Source organism: Mustela nivalis (assembly GCF_964662115.1).
Source record: "Mustela nivalis genome assembly, chromosome: 10".
In the NCBI taxonomy this organism is placed as follows: domain Eukaryota; kingdom Metazoa; phylum Chordata; class Mammalia; order Carnivora; family Mustelidae; genus Mustela; species Mustela nivalis.
Window position 1 is genome coordinate 18,684,860 of NC_139029.1, and position 12,148 is coordinate 18,697,007.

Genomic DNA, 12,148 nt, shown 5'->3' on the forward strand with positions numbered 1-12,148 from the left:
TACTTATTATATAATTTGTATAATCAATTTTAGTTGAAGTCAGGTCAGATCATTTACATGTTCTGGTATAACATGTACTTTAGGTGTACTTTTCTACTGAGAGTGACTTTAATAGTTCTCTTGCAAATTTTCACAGTGACATAAAATAAAAATTAATTTAATTTTAATTTAAAATTTTTTAAAGTAAGCTCTCTGCCCCAACTGGGGTTGAACTCACAACCCTGAGATCAAGAGTACCATGTTCCAGGACTCCTGGGTGGCTCAGTTGGTTAAGCAGCTGCCTTCGGCTCAGGTCATGATCCCAGCGTCCTGGGATCGAGTCCCACATCGGGCTCCTTGCTCGGCAGGGAGCCTGCTTCTCCCTCTGCCTCTGCCTGCCATTCTGTCTGCCTGTGCTTGCTCTCTCTCCCTCTCTCTGACAAATAAATAAAATATTAAAAAAAAAAAGAGTACCATGTTCCACTAACTGAACCAGCCAGTGCCCCAAAAGAAAAATTAAAAGTATCTGCTAACTTGTTGACACCCATAACAATGGTATTTATACATATGACCATTTGTATGTATTACTGTAAATACTATACAGTCTCAAGGCATTTTGCTCTGAGCTTTACTATTACATGTATCATGAATTATCCAAATCCTATTATCAGTTGAATTTTCTAGTACTTTGAATGGCATCGTCTTTCAAGAGAGCCCTTCTAATTGCAGAATCTTGGTACCCTTGGATTTGCTGTTTCAGTATAAACAGGGGTTGACTAGTCTGTAGATCCACATGTCTTATGAAATGTCTATTTCCTGTTTTCTCCACCTGCTGAACTGTAACAACATTTGGAATATAAAAGTTACTACTGCTGGGGTTCCTGGGTGGCTCAGTCATTAAGCATCTACCTTTGGCTCAGGTCATGATCCGTCTTGGGATTGAGCCCCACATCACACTCCCTGCTAGTCAGAACGCCTGCTTCTTCCTCTCCCCCAACCCTGCTTGTGTTTCCTCTCTGTCAAATAAATAAATAAAATCTTTAAAAAAGGGCGCCTGGGTGGCTCAGTGGGTTAGGGCCTCTGCCTTCAGCTTGGGTCATGATCCCAGGGTCCTGGGATCAAGCCCTGCATCAGACTCTCTACTCTGCAGAGAGCCTGCTTCCCCTCTCTCTCTCCGTCTACTTGTGATCTCTGTCTGTCAAATAAATAAGTAAAATCTTAAAAAAAAAAAAAAAAAAGGGAGGGGGCGGGGCGCCTGGGTGGCTCAGTGGGTTAAGCCTCCGACTTCCGGCTCAGGTCATGGTGTCAGCGTCCTGGAATCGAGCCCCGCATCAGGCTTTCTGCTCAGTGGGGAGCCTGCTTCCCTCTCCCTCTGCCTGCCTCTCTGTCTACTTGTGATCTCTCTCTGTCTGTCAAATAAATAAATAAAATCTTTAAAAAAAAAAAAAAAAAAGGATTCTACCGTCTTGGCTGTGATTTACTGTCCGAGTAGGACCTTTTATTTAAATTTGGCTTGGTCTAGAGGCATTATTTAGAGGGTTTTATTTTTAAATTCAGTATAACTGGTGATATTACAATAAAGCGAAGAATTCTCCAAACTGCAATTGTGCCAAATATGGCACAATTTTAAGTCATGTACAGTATCATGGGAAGTCCACCTTTAGTTATTCCACAAACTGATCACTTAATTTACCACTCAACAAGCATTTATTGAATACCTTTGTAGGGGACACTTGAAAATATTGGAAATACAACGTGATAAACTAAGGTCCTTGCCCTCATGGAGCTCATAGACAGCCAACTCCTATTTTTTTTTTTAATTATTTATTTGACAGACAGAGATCACAAGTGGGCAGAGAGGTAGGCAGAGAGAGGAGGAAGCAGGCTCCCCGCTGAGCAGAGAACCGGATGCGGAGCTCAATTCCAGGACCCTGAGCCGAAGGCAGAGGCTTTAACCCACTGAGCCACCCAGGCACGCCAGCCAACTCCTATTTGGTGCGATAATGCTACAACAGAAGCACAGAAATGTTTTAATCCTATGTGAAGGATAGTTTTTGGGAAGACACCATTATAATATGCTTTAGGCACACAAAATGTTGGGAGCAAATCACTCTTCACTTTAAGAGTCTTTATTTTGTTTGTTACTAGATATTTACTAATATATACATATTAGTAAATATAGATATTTACTAATATTTACATAATATATACATATTAGTAAATATCTATATTTACTAATATTTACATAATATATACATATTAGTAAATATCTATATCTATATCTATATACATATATACATATACACCCAATGAAAGATACAGACATTAAATAAGTATAGAGTTAGATATTTTATTTTTTTTTAAGATTTTATTTTTTTTTTGACAGAGAGAGATCACAAGTAGGCAGAGAGGCAGGCAGAGAGAGAGAGAGAGAGAGGAGGAAGCAGGCTTCCTGCTGAGCAGAGAACCCAATGTGGGGCTCAATCTCAGGACCCTGGGATCATGACCTGAGCAGAAGGCAGAAGCTTAACCCACTGAGCCACCCAGGAGCCCAGAGTTAGATATTTTAAATGCTAGAAGAAATGCTAAAAAGGTGTTTTTTTTTAAAATATTTTATTTATTTATTTGTCAGAGAGAGAGGGAGAGAGAGCGAACACAGGGGGACAGAATGGCAGGCAGAGGCAGAGGGAGAAGCAGGCTCCCTGCCAAGCAAGGAGCCCGATGTGGGACTCGATCCCAGGACGCTGGGATCATGACCTGAGCCGAAGGCAGCGGCTTAACCCACTGAGCCACCCAGGCGTCCCTAAAAAGGTGTTCTGAAAGACTATAGGGATTTTGTTTTTATTTTATTTTATTTTTTAAGATTTTATTTATTTATTTGACAGATGACAAGTAGGCAGAGAGGCAGGCAGAGGGAGAGAGGAGGAAGCAGGCTCCCTGCTGAGCAGAGAGCCCGATGCAGGACTCCATTCCAGGACCTTGGGATCATGACCTGAGCAGATGTCAGAGGCTTTAACCCACTGAGCCACCCAGGTGCCCCAAGACTATAGGGATTTTAGATAGAATGAAAGCTACTTAGCATATTGTATGTTGTTTATTGCTGTATAACAAATAATTTCCCAAACTAGCAGCTTAAGACAATAATAAACATTATCTCATATAGTTTAAATGGGTCAGGATTTCAGGAGAGTCTAAGTAGTATAGCTCAAAATCTCTCATCAGTTTATAGTCAAAATGTCAGTTGAAACAGCAGTCTTCTGAGACTTAACGGAGGAAGAGAAGATCCAATTCCAAGATGGTTCACTCTCATGACTGTTGATACAAAGCCTCATTTCTTTGTTCCAAGTTCATGCATTTGCTTGTCCTCAACGAGTTTCCTCCAAAGAGAGTAATCAAAGAGAGAACAAGGCAGAAGTCACATCACTCTTCTGACTTGTTCCAGAAGTCATACACCTTTATTTCCACAGTACCTTATTAGTTACTAGTTTGTCATGGTTCAGCATGGGAGGTGACACCAGTGCCAGGCTGTAAGGATTACTAAAGGCCATCTTGGAGGCTGGCTACCGCATATATAGTCTCCAAATGCAAACTTGCTGAAATCAAACTTTGCAGCAGAGCCTAATACAGTCATTTTATAAACAACATCTGTTCGCGTTACTAGAAGTTCATATTCAATTGCCTATCAGTAGAGGATTTGCATGATCCTGTTTCCTACTTATTTAATTAATTTATTTATTTCCTACCTCTTCCTACATTTCTCCCCCACTTTTTCCATAGATGTTTACAGAGTACCTGTAATCATTAGGATTTCGGTTTTGCTCAGTTAAGAGAGATATAAAGACAGAACATTTGCCCTCAAGGGCTCATATGATGAAGGTTTATAAACTTTTCATACAAATGTGATAATGGAGGCATGAGCAATCAGGTTGGAAAAGAAATATCTAAGTAGAGGGGCACCTGGGTGGCTCAGTGGGTTAAAGCCTTTGCCTTTGGCTCAGGTCATGATCCTGGGGTTCTGGGATCGATCCCTGCATCGGGCTCTCTGCTCTGTGAGGAACCTGCTTCCTCCTCTCTCTCTCTCTTCCTGCCTCTCTGCCTACTTCTGATCTCTATCAAATTAATAAATAAAATCTTTTAAGAAAAAGTAATATTTAAGTAGAGTAGGGGCCGCCAAATCAGAGATCATGGGCCAAATCTACCTCACTGCCTGTTTTTATGAATAAAGTTTTATTGCTGTGCAGCTACTTCCATTTGTCTATTGTCTCTGACTACTTTTGCACAACAATGGTAGAGTGAAGTCATTGAGATTGAGGCATTAACTGGCACTCTCATCCCTCTTGGCTTGTATAGCATACAATATTTACTACAGGATTCTTTACTGAAAATGTTTGCCAACCTCGGGCCAGAGGAATTAATGTCACCCACACAGGTGACATTGGAGATAAGACTTGGAGGAGCCATAGAAGTACTTTTGCAGAAGGGAGCATCATGAGATAAGGTATGAAGGGATATATCTTTTTTTTTTAAAGATTATTTATTTATTTATTTATTTGACAGAGATCACAAGTAGGCAGAGAGGCAGGCAGACAGAGAGGAAGGGAAGCAGGCTCCCTGCTGAGCAGAGAGCCCTATGTGGGGCTCGATCCCAGGACCCTGGGATCATGACCTGAGCTGAAGGCAGAGGCTTTAACCCACTGAGCCACCCAGGCGCCCCTGAAGGGATATACCTTAATACCCTGGAGAGGGGTCTTTAGTGGACTAAGACTACATTGGGTTAACCCTCAATCACTGCAGCTTACAACTACAGGAACTGAAGGAACAAGATGCTAACAGGAAAACATGAGACATAACAAAAACATGGCACCATAGCTCCCAAACCACATCCCTACTTTCCGCTCTCCTCACACAAAGATCCAAAGCAAAGCTTTGAAGGCTAAGTTATTGACCTTAGCTAACTTTTAGTTCAACTGAGTTTTGACCACAAATGCATTTTGGCCCCAACTTTGGTGGAGTAGAACATCTGAAGAAAGGAGAACCCCTAGAATCTCAACCCTGTTTACAACATCGAAGATAAGTTGCTTCACCTCTCCTAGACAAAAAGTAATAGGTGTATGGAAGGCCAAGTAACAGACAAAACAATAAATGTGAAAATCTGAAGGAAAAAACGAAAACCCAACCTAAGGATGGAGTGGGCTAAAGAATCATGGAATATTGTACCTAACTGGGTGGAAGCAGTTTGGATAGAAACTCTAATACAGTAAAATATATATGGCATATATTACATAGCATAAAACCAACATAAAGCAGAAGCAGAAAATGGGAGAAAACATGAATTAACTGAGGCAAACCGGAATTGGTGTTTGTCACAACTAATAGGTTAAGGAAGAAAAACTAAAGAATTAAAGGCTTCAAAAGCTGCTGTAAATATTAAATAAGAGCTCAGAAAAGCACAATCCTTATTGTCATTTATTCATTAGTGGCCCATACCATTGGCTGATGGAACTTGTGAATAATCCTATGATTTAAGTCATCTCAGACATCCGCATGGAAGATCTTGTCCCCTTTAATCCTCTACATATCTCCCAGAACCATGTATTTTAGAAGATAGTCCAAGTTTCTTCTTCTTTTCTTCTTCTTTTTTTTTTTTTAACCACCATACAAAAAAGGATTTTATTTTGGGAAATCGATTCCTAATTTATGGCAAGTTTTACTTTCAGAAAGAAAACCACAAAACAACACAATCTAATTCAATCTTAAAGGCTGGCATGCTGAGCAAGGAATGTTCTTATTCTTTGTAGGAGCTCCTTCTTTACACTGTCAGGTACCAGGGCTCTGCCTTTTGGTGTGATTTCAGCCACCGAAGTCATCAATAGACCCTTTTCTTTAATTACCTCTTTACAGTGTGCCTTCCACTAATGTGTCTTTCAGCCACATTCAATTAATTTAGCTCTCAGCAACTCGTTGAGGCGTTCTCTTTCTCCAGTTTCTATCAACTTTTGGTCAATCGCTGCGCTCATCTGCGCATCTTTGTTCATCTTGCTAACCACACTCTTCAGCTGCCCGGACCTAGACCCGCAGTAGCTCGGGCACCTAAGCACACAGAAAGCTAAAACACACATTTCCCTTATTCTTTTTTTAAGACTTACTTATTTATTTAAGTAATATCCACACCCAAAGTGGAGCCTCAAACTCACAATCCTGAGATTAAGAATCACGCTTTCTTCCTACTGAACCAGCCAGGCACTCCGCCTAAGATTTCTTCTTATTGAAATACTTCTGTACTTGTTTCACCAAAATCTCAACCTTATGTTTCATCAACCCAATATTTGCCTTTGTACTCTGGATGAGGTATTCATATCCCTGATAGGCTAATATTTGACCCTGTGGCTTTCCTCATGTGGCTTTAGATCTGCTCTTATGGGACCCAAAAATGGCCTTTAAAAGATATGGCCTTTGGCTCAAGCTGGGCTAGTTCAAGTCATCCCCAACCCCTCCTTCAGGGGGAGATACTAGCAGCCGATGAGAACCACTACTACTTGATCTCCAAATAATAATTGCTGATTACAGACACGGCTGGTTGGTTACATTTCTTACCAATAGGTCCTTGGTCAAGTTGACAATTATTACCAAAATACATGCTCAATACATCTTATTACCTCTCAAGCAATAGTGTAAGGATGGTAATTTGGCTTAATAGAAAGAATGCAGACTTTGAGAATAGCCTTCTAAGTATGACAATGCGGGGGGAGTGGGTGGAGGTAGGGAGATGAGCATCCTTAGTCCCTAATCGTCATTCATCCGGGGCATCCGATCTCCTATTTCTCCTTTCCTCAATATATGGGCATTTGAAGTTTTCTTGGCCTACCTGTGTTTGGCCACTGCTGATCCAGAGCAAGCTGGAACAGATGTTCCTAAGACTGAGTTTTGACCATGCAAGGGGAGTGAAATCCCCATAGGAGAGGGCAAAGCAGCAATATGAAAAGAACCCAAGTCCTTGACTGACCAGGTGGAGTAGAGCTGCCTGCAATTCACAGTCTTCTAGACTGCTATTTGACAAATAAATTCCTGTTTTCTGTTTTTATTTTATTTTAAAGATTTTATTATTTATTTGACAGAGAAAAACACAGCAAGAGAGGGAACACAGGCAAGGGGAGTGGGAGAGGGTAAAGCTTAACAACTGAGCCACGAGGCGCCTGTTTTCTGTTTTTAAAAAGAAAAAAGAGGGGCATCTGGGTGACTCAGTAGGTTAAGCCTCAGCCTTCAGCTCAGGTCATGATATCAGGGTCCTGGAATCGAGTCCCACATTGGGCTCTCTGCTCAGCAGGGAGCCTGCCTCTCTCTCTCTCTCTGCCTACCTCTCTGCCTACTTGTGATCTCTCTCTGTCAAATAAATAAATAAGATCTTAAAAAAAAAAAAGAAAAGAAAAGAGAATCCAGACTTTTTACTCAGGATTGGATTTGAATCTCAGCTCTTATACTTATTATTCCTATAATGCTGTTTAAGTCACTTAAAGTCTGTTAACTTTAACTTCCTACAAATGTAAATTAGGGTTGTTACATTTTTGCAGAGATGCTCTAAATAGAGGGAAGAAAATATGTATACCATACCTGGCATATATTGGACACTCAATGTAAGATGGTAATTGTAACTTTTTTAAACTGAGTATGTTGGTTTTATTATTATTTATTTATTTATTTATTTTTAATTTTTTTTAAAGATTTTATTTATTTATTTGTCAGAGAAAGAGGAGCGAGAGTGAGCACAAGCAGACAGAGTGGTAGGCAGAGGCAGAGGGAGAAGCAGGCTCCCGCTGAGCAAGGAGCCTGATGTGGGGCTCGATCCCAGGACGCTGGGATCATGACCTGAGCCAAAGGCAGCCGCTTAACCAGCTGAGCCACCCAGGCGTCCCTTATTTTTTATTTTTAAATATTTTTATTTATTTGACAGAGAGAGAGAATGCACAAGCAGGGGGAGCAACAGAGGGAGAGGGAGAAACAATCTCTCTGCTGATCAGGGAGCCGGCCCGACATGGGGCCCGATCCCACTGAGATCATGACCTGAGCTGAAGGCAGAGGCTTAACTGACTGAGCCACCCAGGTGCCTGAGTACATTGGGTTTAATCTAAAACTAAAACGCAGACATTTTTCTTATCATAAAAAAGTATCATATTTTGAAATATCTCTGTAATCTATAAGAAGATCTTGAGATTTTACCAGGTTTTCTTTATGCCCATATAGGAAGGACTAATGGTTTTTAAATCAGAAATAAGAAGGAACTTAAAAAGAACGGTTTAGAAACAAACAACTTTTTTTTTCAAGATTTTATTTATCTGTTATTTGAGAGAGAGAACAGGGAGGGAGGCAGAGGGAGGAGCAGACTCCCTGCTGAGCAGGGAGCCTGAGGTGGGGCTCAGTCCCAGGAGTTTGGGATCATGACCTGAGCTGAAGGCAGACGCCTAACCCACTGAGCCACCCAGGTGCCCTACAAAGAACTTCGGATGAAAAAAATCATATCTGGCTGAATTGTGTTAGCAGAAATTGATAACACCTCACTTTTCTACAGAAAGTAATTTGACAATCTATGGTATCTATAGGGGAATTGAGAATATTGGAGCAAGTAAAAAGGAACATTGAACTGCTTTGAAAAGCCAGTACTACTCACTTTTTAGGAAAGACTCCCATATTTAAAAACCTATTTGCTCTCACTTTACACACAATGCTAATAAACTTGGTTATCTGGTTTCCTAGGACACAGCTTAGGTAGAGGACTGCTAAAGCCAGGTATTCAGGAAGTAGTAAGAAGTACTACCTAACATTTTAACAAAATAAGAGGCAAAAAGTCAGAAAGAAAATTATTAGTATGTAAGCAGCCCAAGTGTCTATTGATAGATGAATGGATAAAGATAAAGAAGATGTGTGTGTGTGCATGTTTGTGGGTGATGGAATATTACTCAGCCATAAAAAAGAATGGGTAGATCTACAGAGTATAATGCTAAGTGAAATAAGTCAGTCAGAGAAAGACAAAAACCATATGATTTCACTCAGCTGTGGAATTTAAGAAACAAAACAAATGAACAAAGAAAAAAAATAGATAAACCAAAAGCAGACTTTTAACTACAGCGAACAAACAGATGGTTACCAGAGGGGAGGTCGTGGGGGGATGGGTGAAACAGGTGAAGTGGATTAAGAGTACAGTTACCAGAATGAACATTGAGAAATGTATGGAATTGTTGAATCACTGCATTGTACATATGAAAACTAATATTATATTGTATGTTGACTCTCTACTGGAATTAAAATTTAAAGATAAATAAATAAAATAAAGTGAAGATTAGGAATGTAAAGAAAAAAGAAAATTATTAGAAGGACATAAAGGAACACAAAAACACACTTAACCTTGGATCATTTGGGGGAGAACAAAAAGTCTAGAATATTTCTGTGTTTCTTAAAGATGCATCACTTTGCACTCTAGTTCTTTTTTCTTTTTCTTTTTTCTGAAGATTTTATCTACTTATTTGAGAAAGAGTGTGACACAGAGAGAGACAGCACAAACAGAGGGGAAGGATAGAGGGAGAAGCAGACTCCCCACAGAGCAGGGACCCCCCAATGCAGGGACTTGATTGGGCAGAAGCTTAACCAAATGAGCCACCCAGGTGCCCACACTCTAGTTCTGAATGCTAATAATGACCAAGAAAGAAGTTAAATTATATTTGCTCTATGTTTCAAGAATTCAGAAATCTATTTTATTTAAAATAATATTTCAGGAGCATATTTCAGGGTGGCTCACACGTTAAGCATCTACCTTCAGCTTACGTCATGATCTCCAGGTCCTGGGATCAAACCCCACTTTGGGCTCACAGCTCTATGTGGAGTCTGCTTCTCCCTCTCCCTCTGCCCCTCCCCTTGCTTGTGTTCTATCTCTCTTTCTTAAATGAATAAAAAAGTCTTTAAAAAATAAAATACATAAAATAAAATACTTCATTAAAGGTGGGTTTAAAGCATTTTATACTTAAAGGGATTACTTCCAATTATTTAGAAAACGGATTCATACCTCTCACATTTTTCAAAGACAAATGGAGCTTTTCTGAATTGTAATAGCAAAGACAGAGTAAATACACACCAGTTTGTGTTGACAGGTCTTCTAAAAGCGTCTTTAGATCTGGTTGGTTGCTTTGACCCCCAAGCAAGAGAAAATAAATAATGCATTCCACTACAAGCTGACTAACAGTAAAAGTTTAACAAGCTCCCATTGGCATGCCCAGCTCTGTAGGAGACAAAAAGTAGAAAATAGAAAAGTTATGCAACACCTTTTTCTAAGTTCCCAAGAATTAAAGGAGGATCATATAAGCAAACCCATAATATGAAACTAGATAAATTAACAAAGGTTCTATATAAGAATAATTTCTAAGCAATGCCTGATACGTATAAGTTATTAAGAATTCAGTAAAATCATGAAGTCCATTAATACTATGGTTCTTTGCCTTTGCGATACCTCTGTGGCTCTCAGGGGTTTATTCAAGTGTCAGAGTAAGTTGAAGGCAGAAGGTTCTGCAAGGCTACCAGCCAGGACCACATGACTCCATCTGCTTTTCTTCCTTGATGTCCAAGACAGCAAGGTCTTTCTTGCCTGCTTTCACTCAGAGAGAGCGGGATTCATTAAGACACACTGAGGGAATCCGCCAGACATATGACAGTTCTATTCCGGCTGCGGTGTACCATTATAGAGCCTCCTCCACATCCCCCTGCACAAAACAAGTGAGACCTGGATCCTTGTCTGCCTTGTGTACAGCACAGGGCTGGTGTGGAGTAGTATCCAAACATTTCTTGAATGACTGTGATAGAGTGACAGTGGAAGCTTGAGGTTCCGGAAGCCTAAGACTAGAAAGCCTTTCCCAGGACTAAGGACATGACCTGGGGACACATGTGCTACTCGGAGAGCACAGGGTAGCATACAACAACCTATAGTCAAGCTACATACCCCCCAATGAACTCAGGCAAGGTTCTAAATCCAGCCACCAGCAATGCGGGAAAGTGCTTTTGTTATTATGCTGATTTTAATTTTCATTTATGTTTCATATCAAGAGTTCTTCATTTATTAAAGAACACCTTGATTTTGGAAACAGCAAAAACAACAACAAAAAAAAAACCCTCCTTTTCCTTGATCTGCTGTTCAGTCGGGCAGAATGTTTAGACCAACTCTCTTTTTTAAGTAGTAATTTAGCATACCCAAATGTCTAAGAACCCAACCGTTGTGCTGCTGGAAGCACAAGAGAAAACAATCCAGGTAGAAAGGAAAGGGGAGAGATGTTTAGGTTCCCTATTCTGAGAAGAATAGCATAGAGAAATGAAAGTGAGCTGAAGAGAGGAAGAGAAATGGTAGCTGAAGAAAGCTGAGAGAATCAGGAAGGGGGATTGCAAAAGCGCGTCCCTTTTAGCCCCACGTGCATTTGCACTTGTTTCTTTCTCTGCCTCTTGGTTGTCTGAAGGTACCAAGCGTATGTTCCCACACAGCACACCCTCGGCCTCTCCTGGTCACACTCTGTCATGAGTCACAACCTTGACTGCTGTGGAAACAGCAAAGGACAGGGCTCTGGGGAGGAAGGCAGTGCCCGACCCAGTGTCCACTACTTCAAGAAATGGGCATAAGGTGGCAGCACTGGTAGGGCCTGCAGGTGTTGTGGAGAGTAACTTGGCCAAGGACCAGCTGTACTTGAGCTGCTAAATCCCAGGGAGAAGATGGGAAAAGGGGACTCTGTTAAAGATCTCCTTATTAGGGTTGTTAGTAATGGGAAGTGCCAGGCTTCTCCTAGGGGAACAGTGGCACTCAGGAGTTGCACAAGGAGGAGTGGCTGATGGGTCCCATTGTCAGGTACCTCCACTTCTGTTGAAGGAGCAACTACCACTTATGAGGAAAGATTAAGACGCATTGATGTACAACATGGATGAAGCCTGAGAACATGGTAAGTGAAAGAAGCCAATCACAAAAGACCATGTATTGTTTTGTATTGTACTGTACTGTATTGTAGGTCCAGAAGAAGAAAATCTGTAGAGACAGAAAGATTAGTGGTTGCCTATGGTTGGGGCTGGGGAGATTGGGGGTGACTTTTAAAGAGTATGGGGTTTCATTTGGGGGTGATGAAATGTCCTAAAATTGATTGCAGTGACAGTT

The 12,148-nt window shown here is 40.7% G+C and overlaps 1 long non-coding RNA gene and 1 pseudogene across 2 annotated transcripts in view; one reads left to right on the forward strand and one right to left on the reverse strand.

Moving 5' to 3' along the window:
* LOC309841656 overlaps positions 1–12,148 on the forward strand; it is a 963,915-nt gene that overhangs the window by 128,343 nt on the left and 823,424 nt on the right. The window lies entirely within an intron of this gene.
* On the reverse strand, positions 5,662–6,068 carry LOC309843376 (transcription and mRNA export factor ENY2 pseudogene; annotated as a pseudogene). Its single transcript has one exon. The product of its transcript is annotated as a transcription and mRNA export factor ENY2 pseudogene (transcript).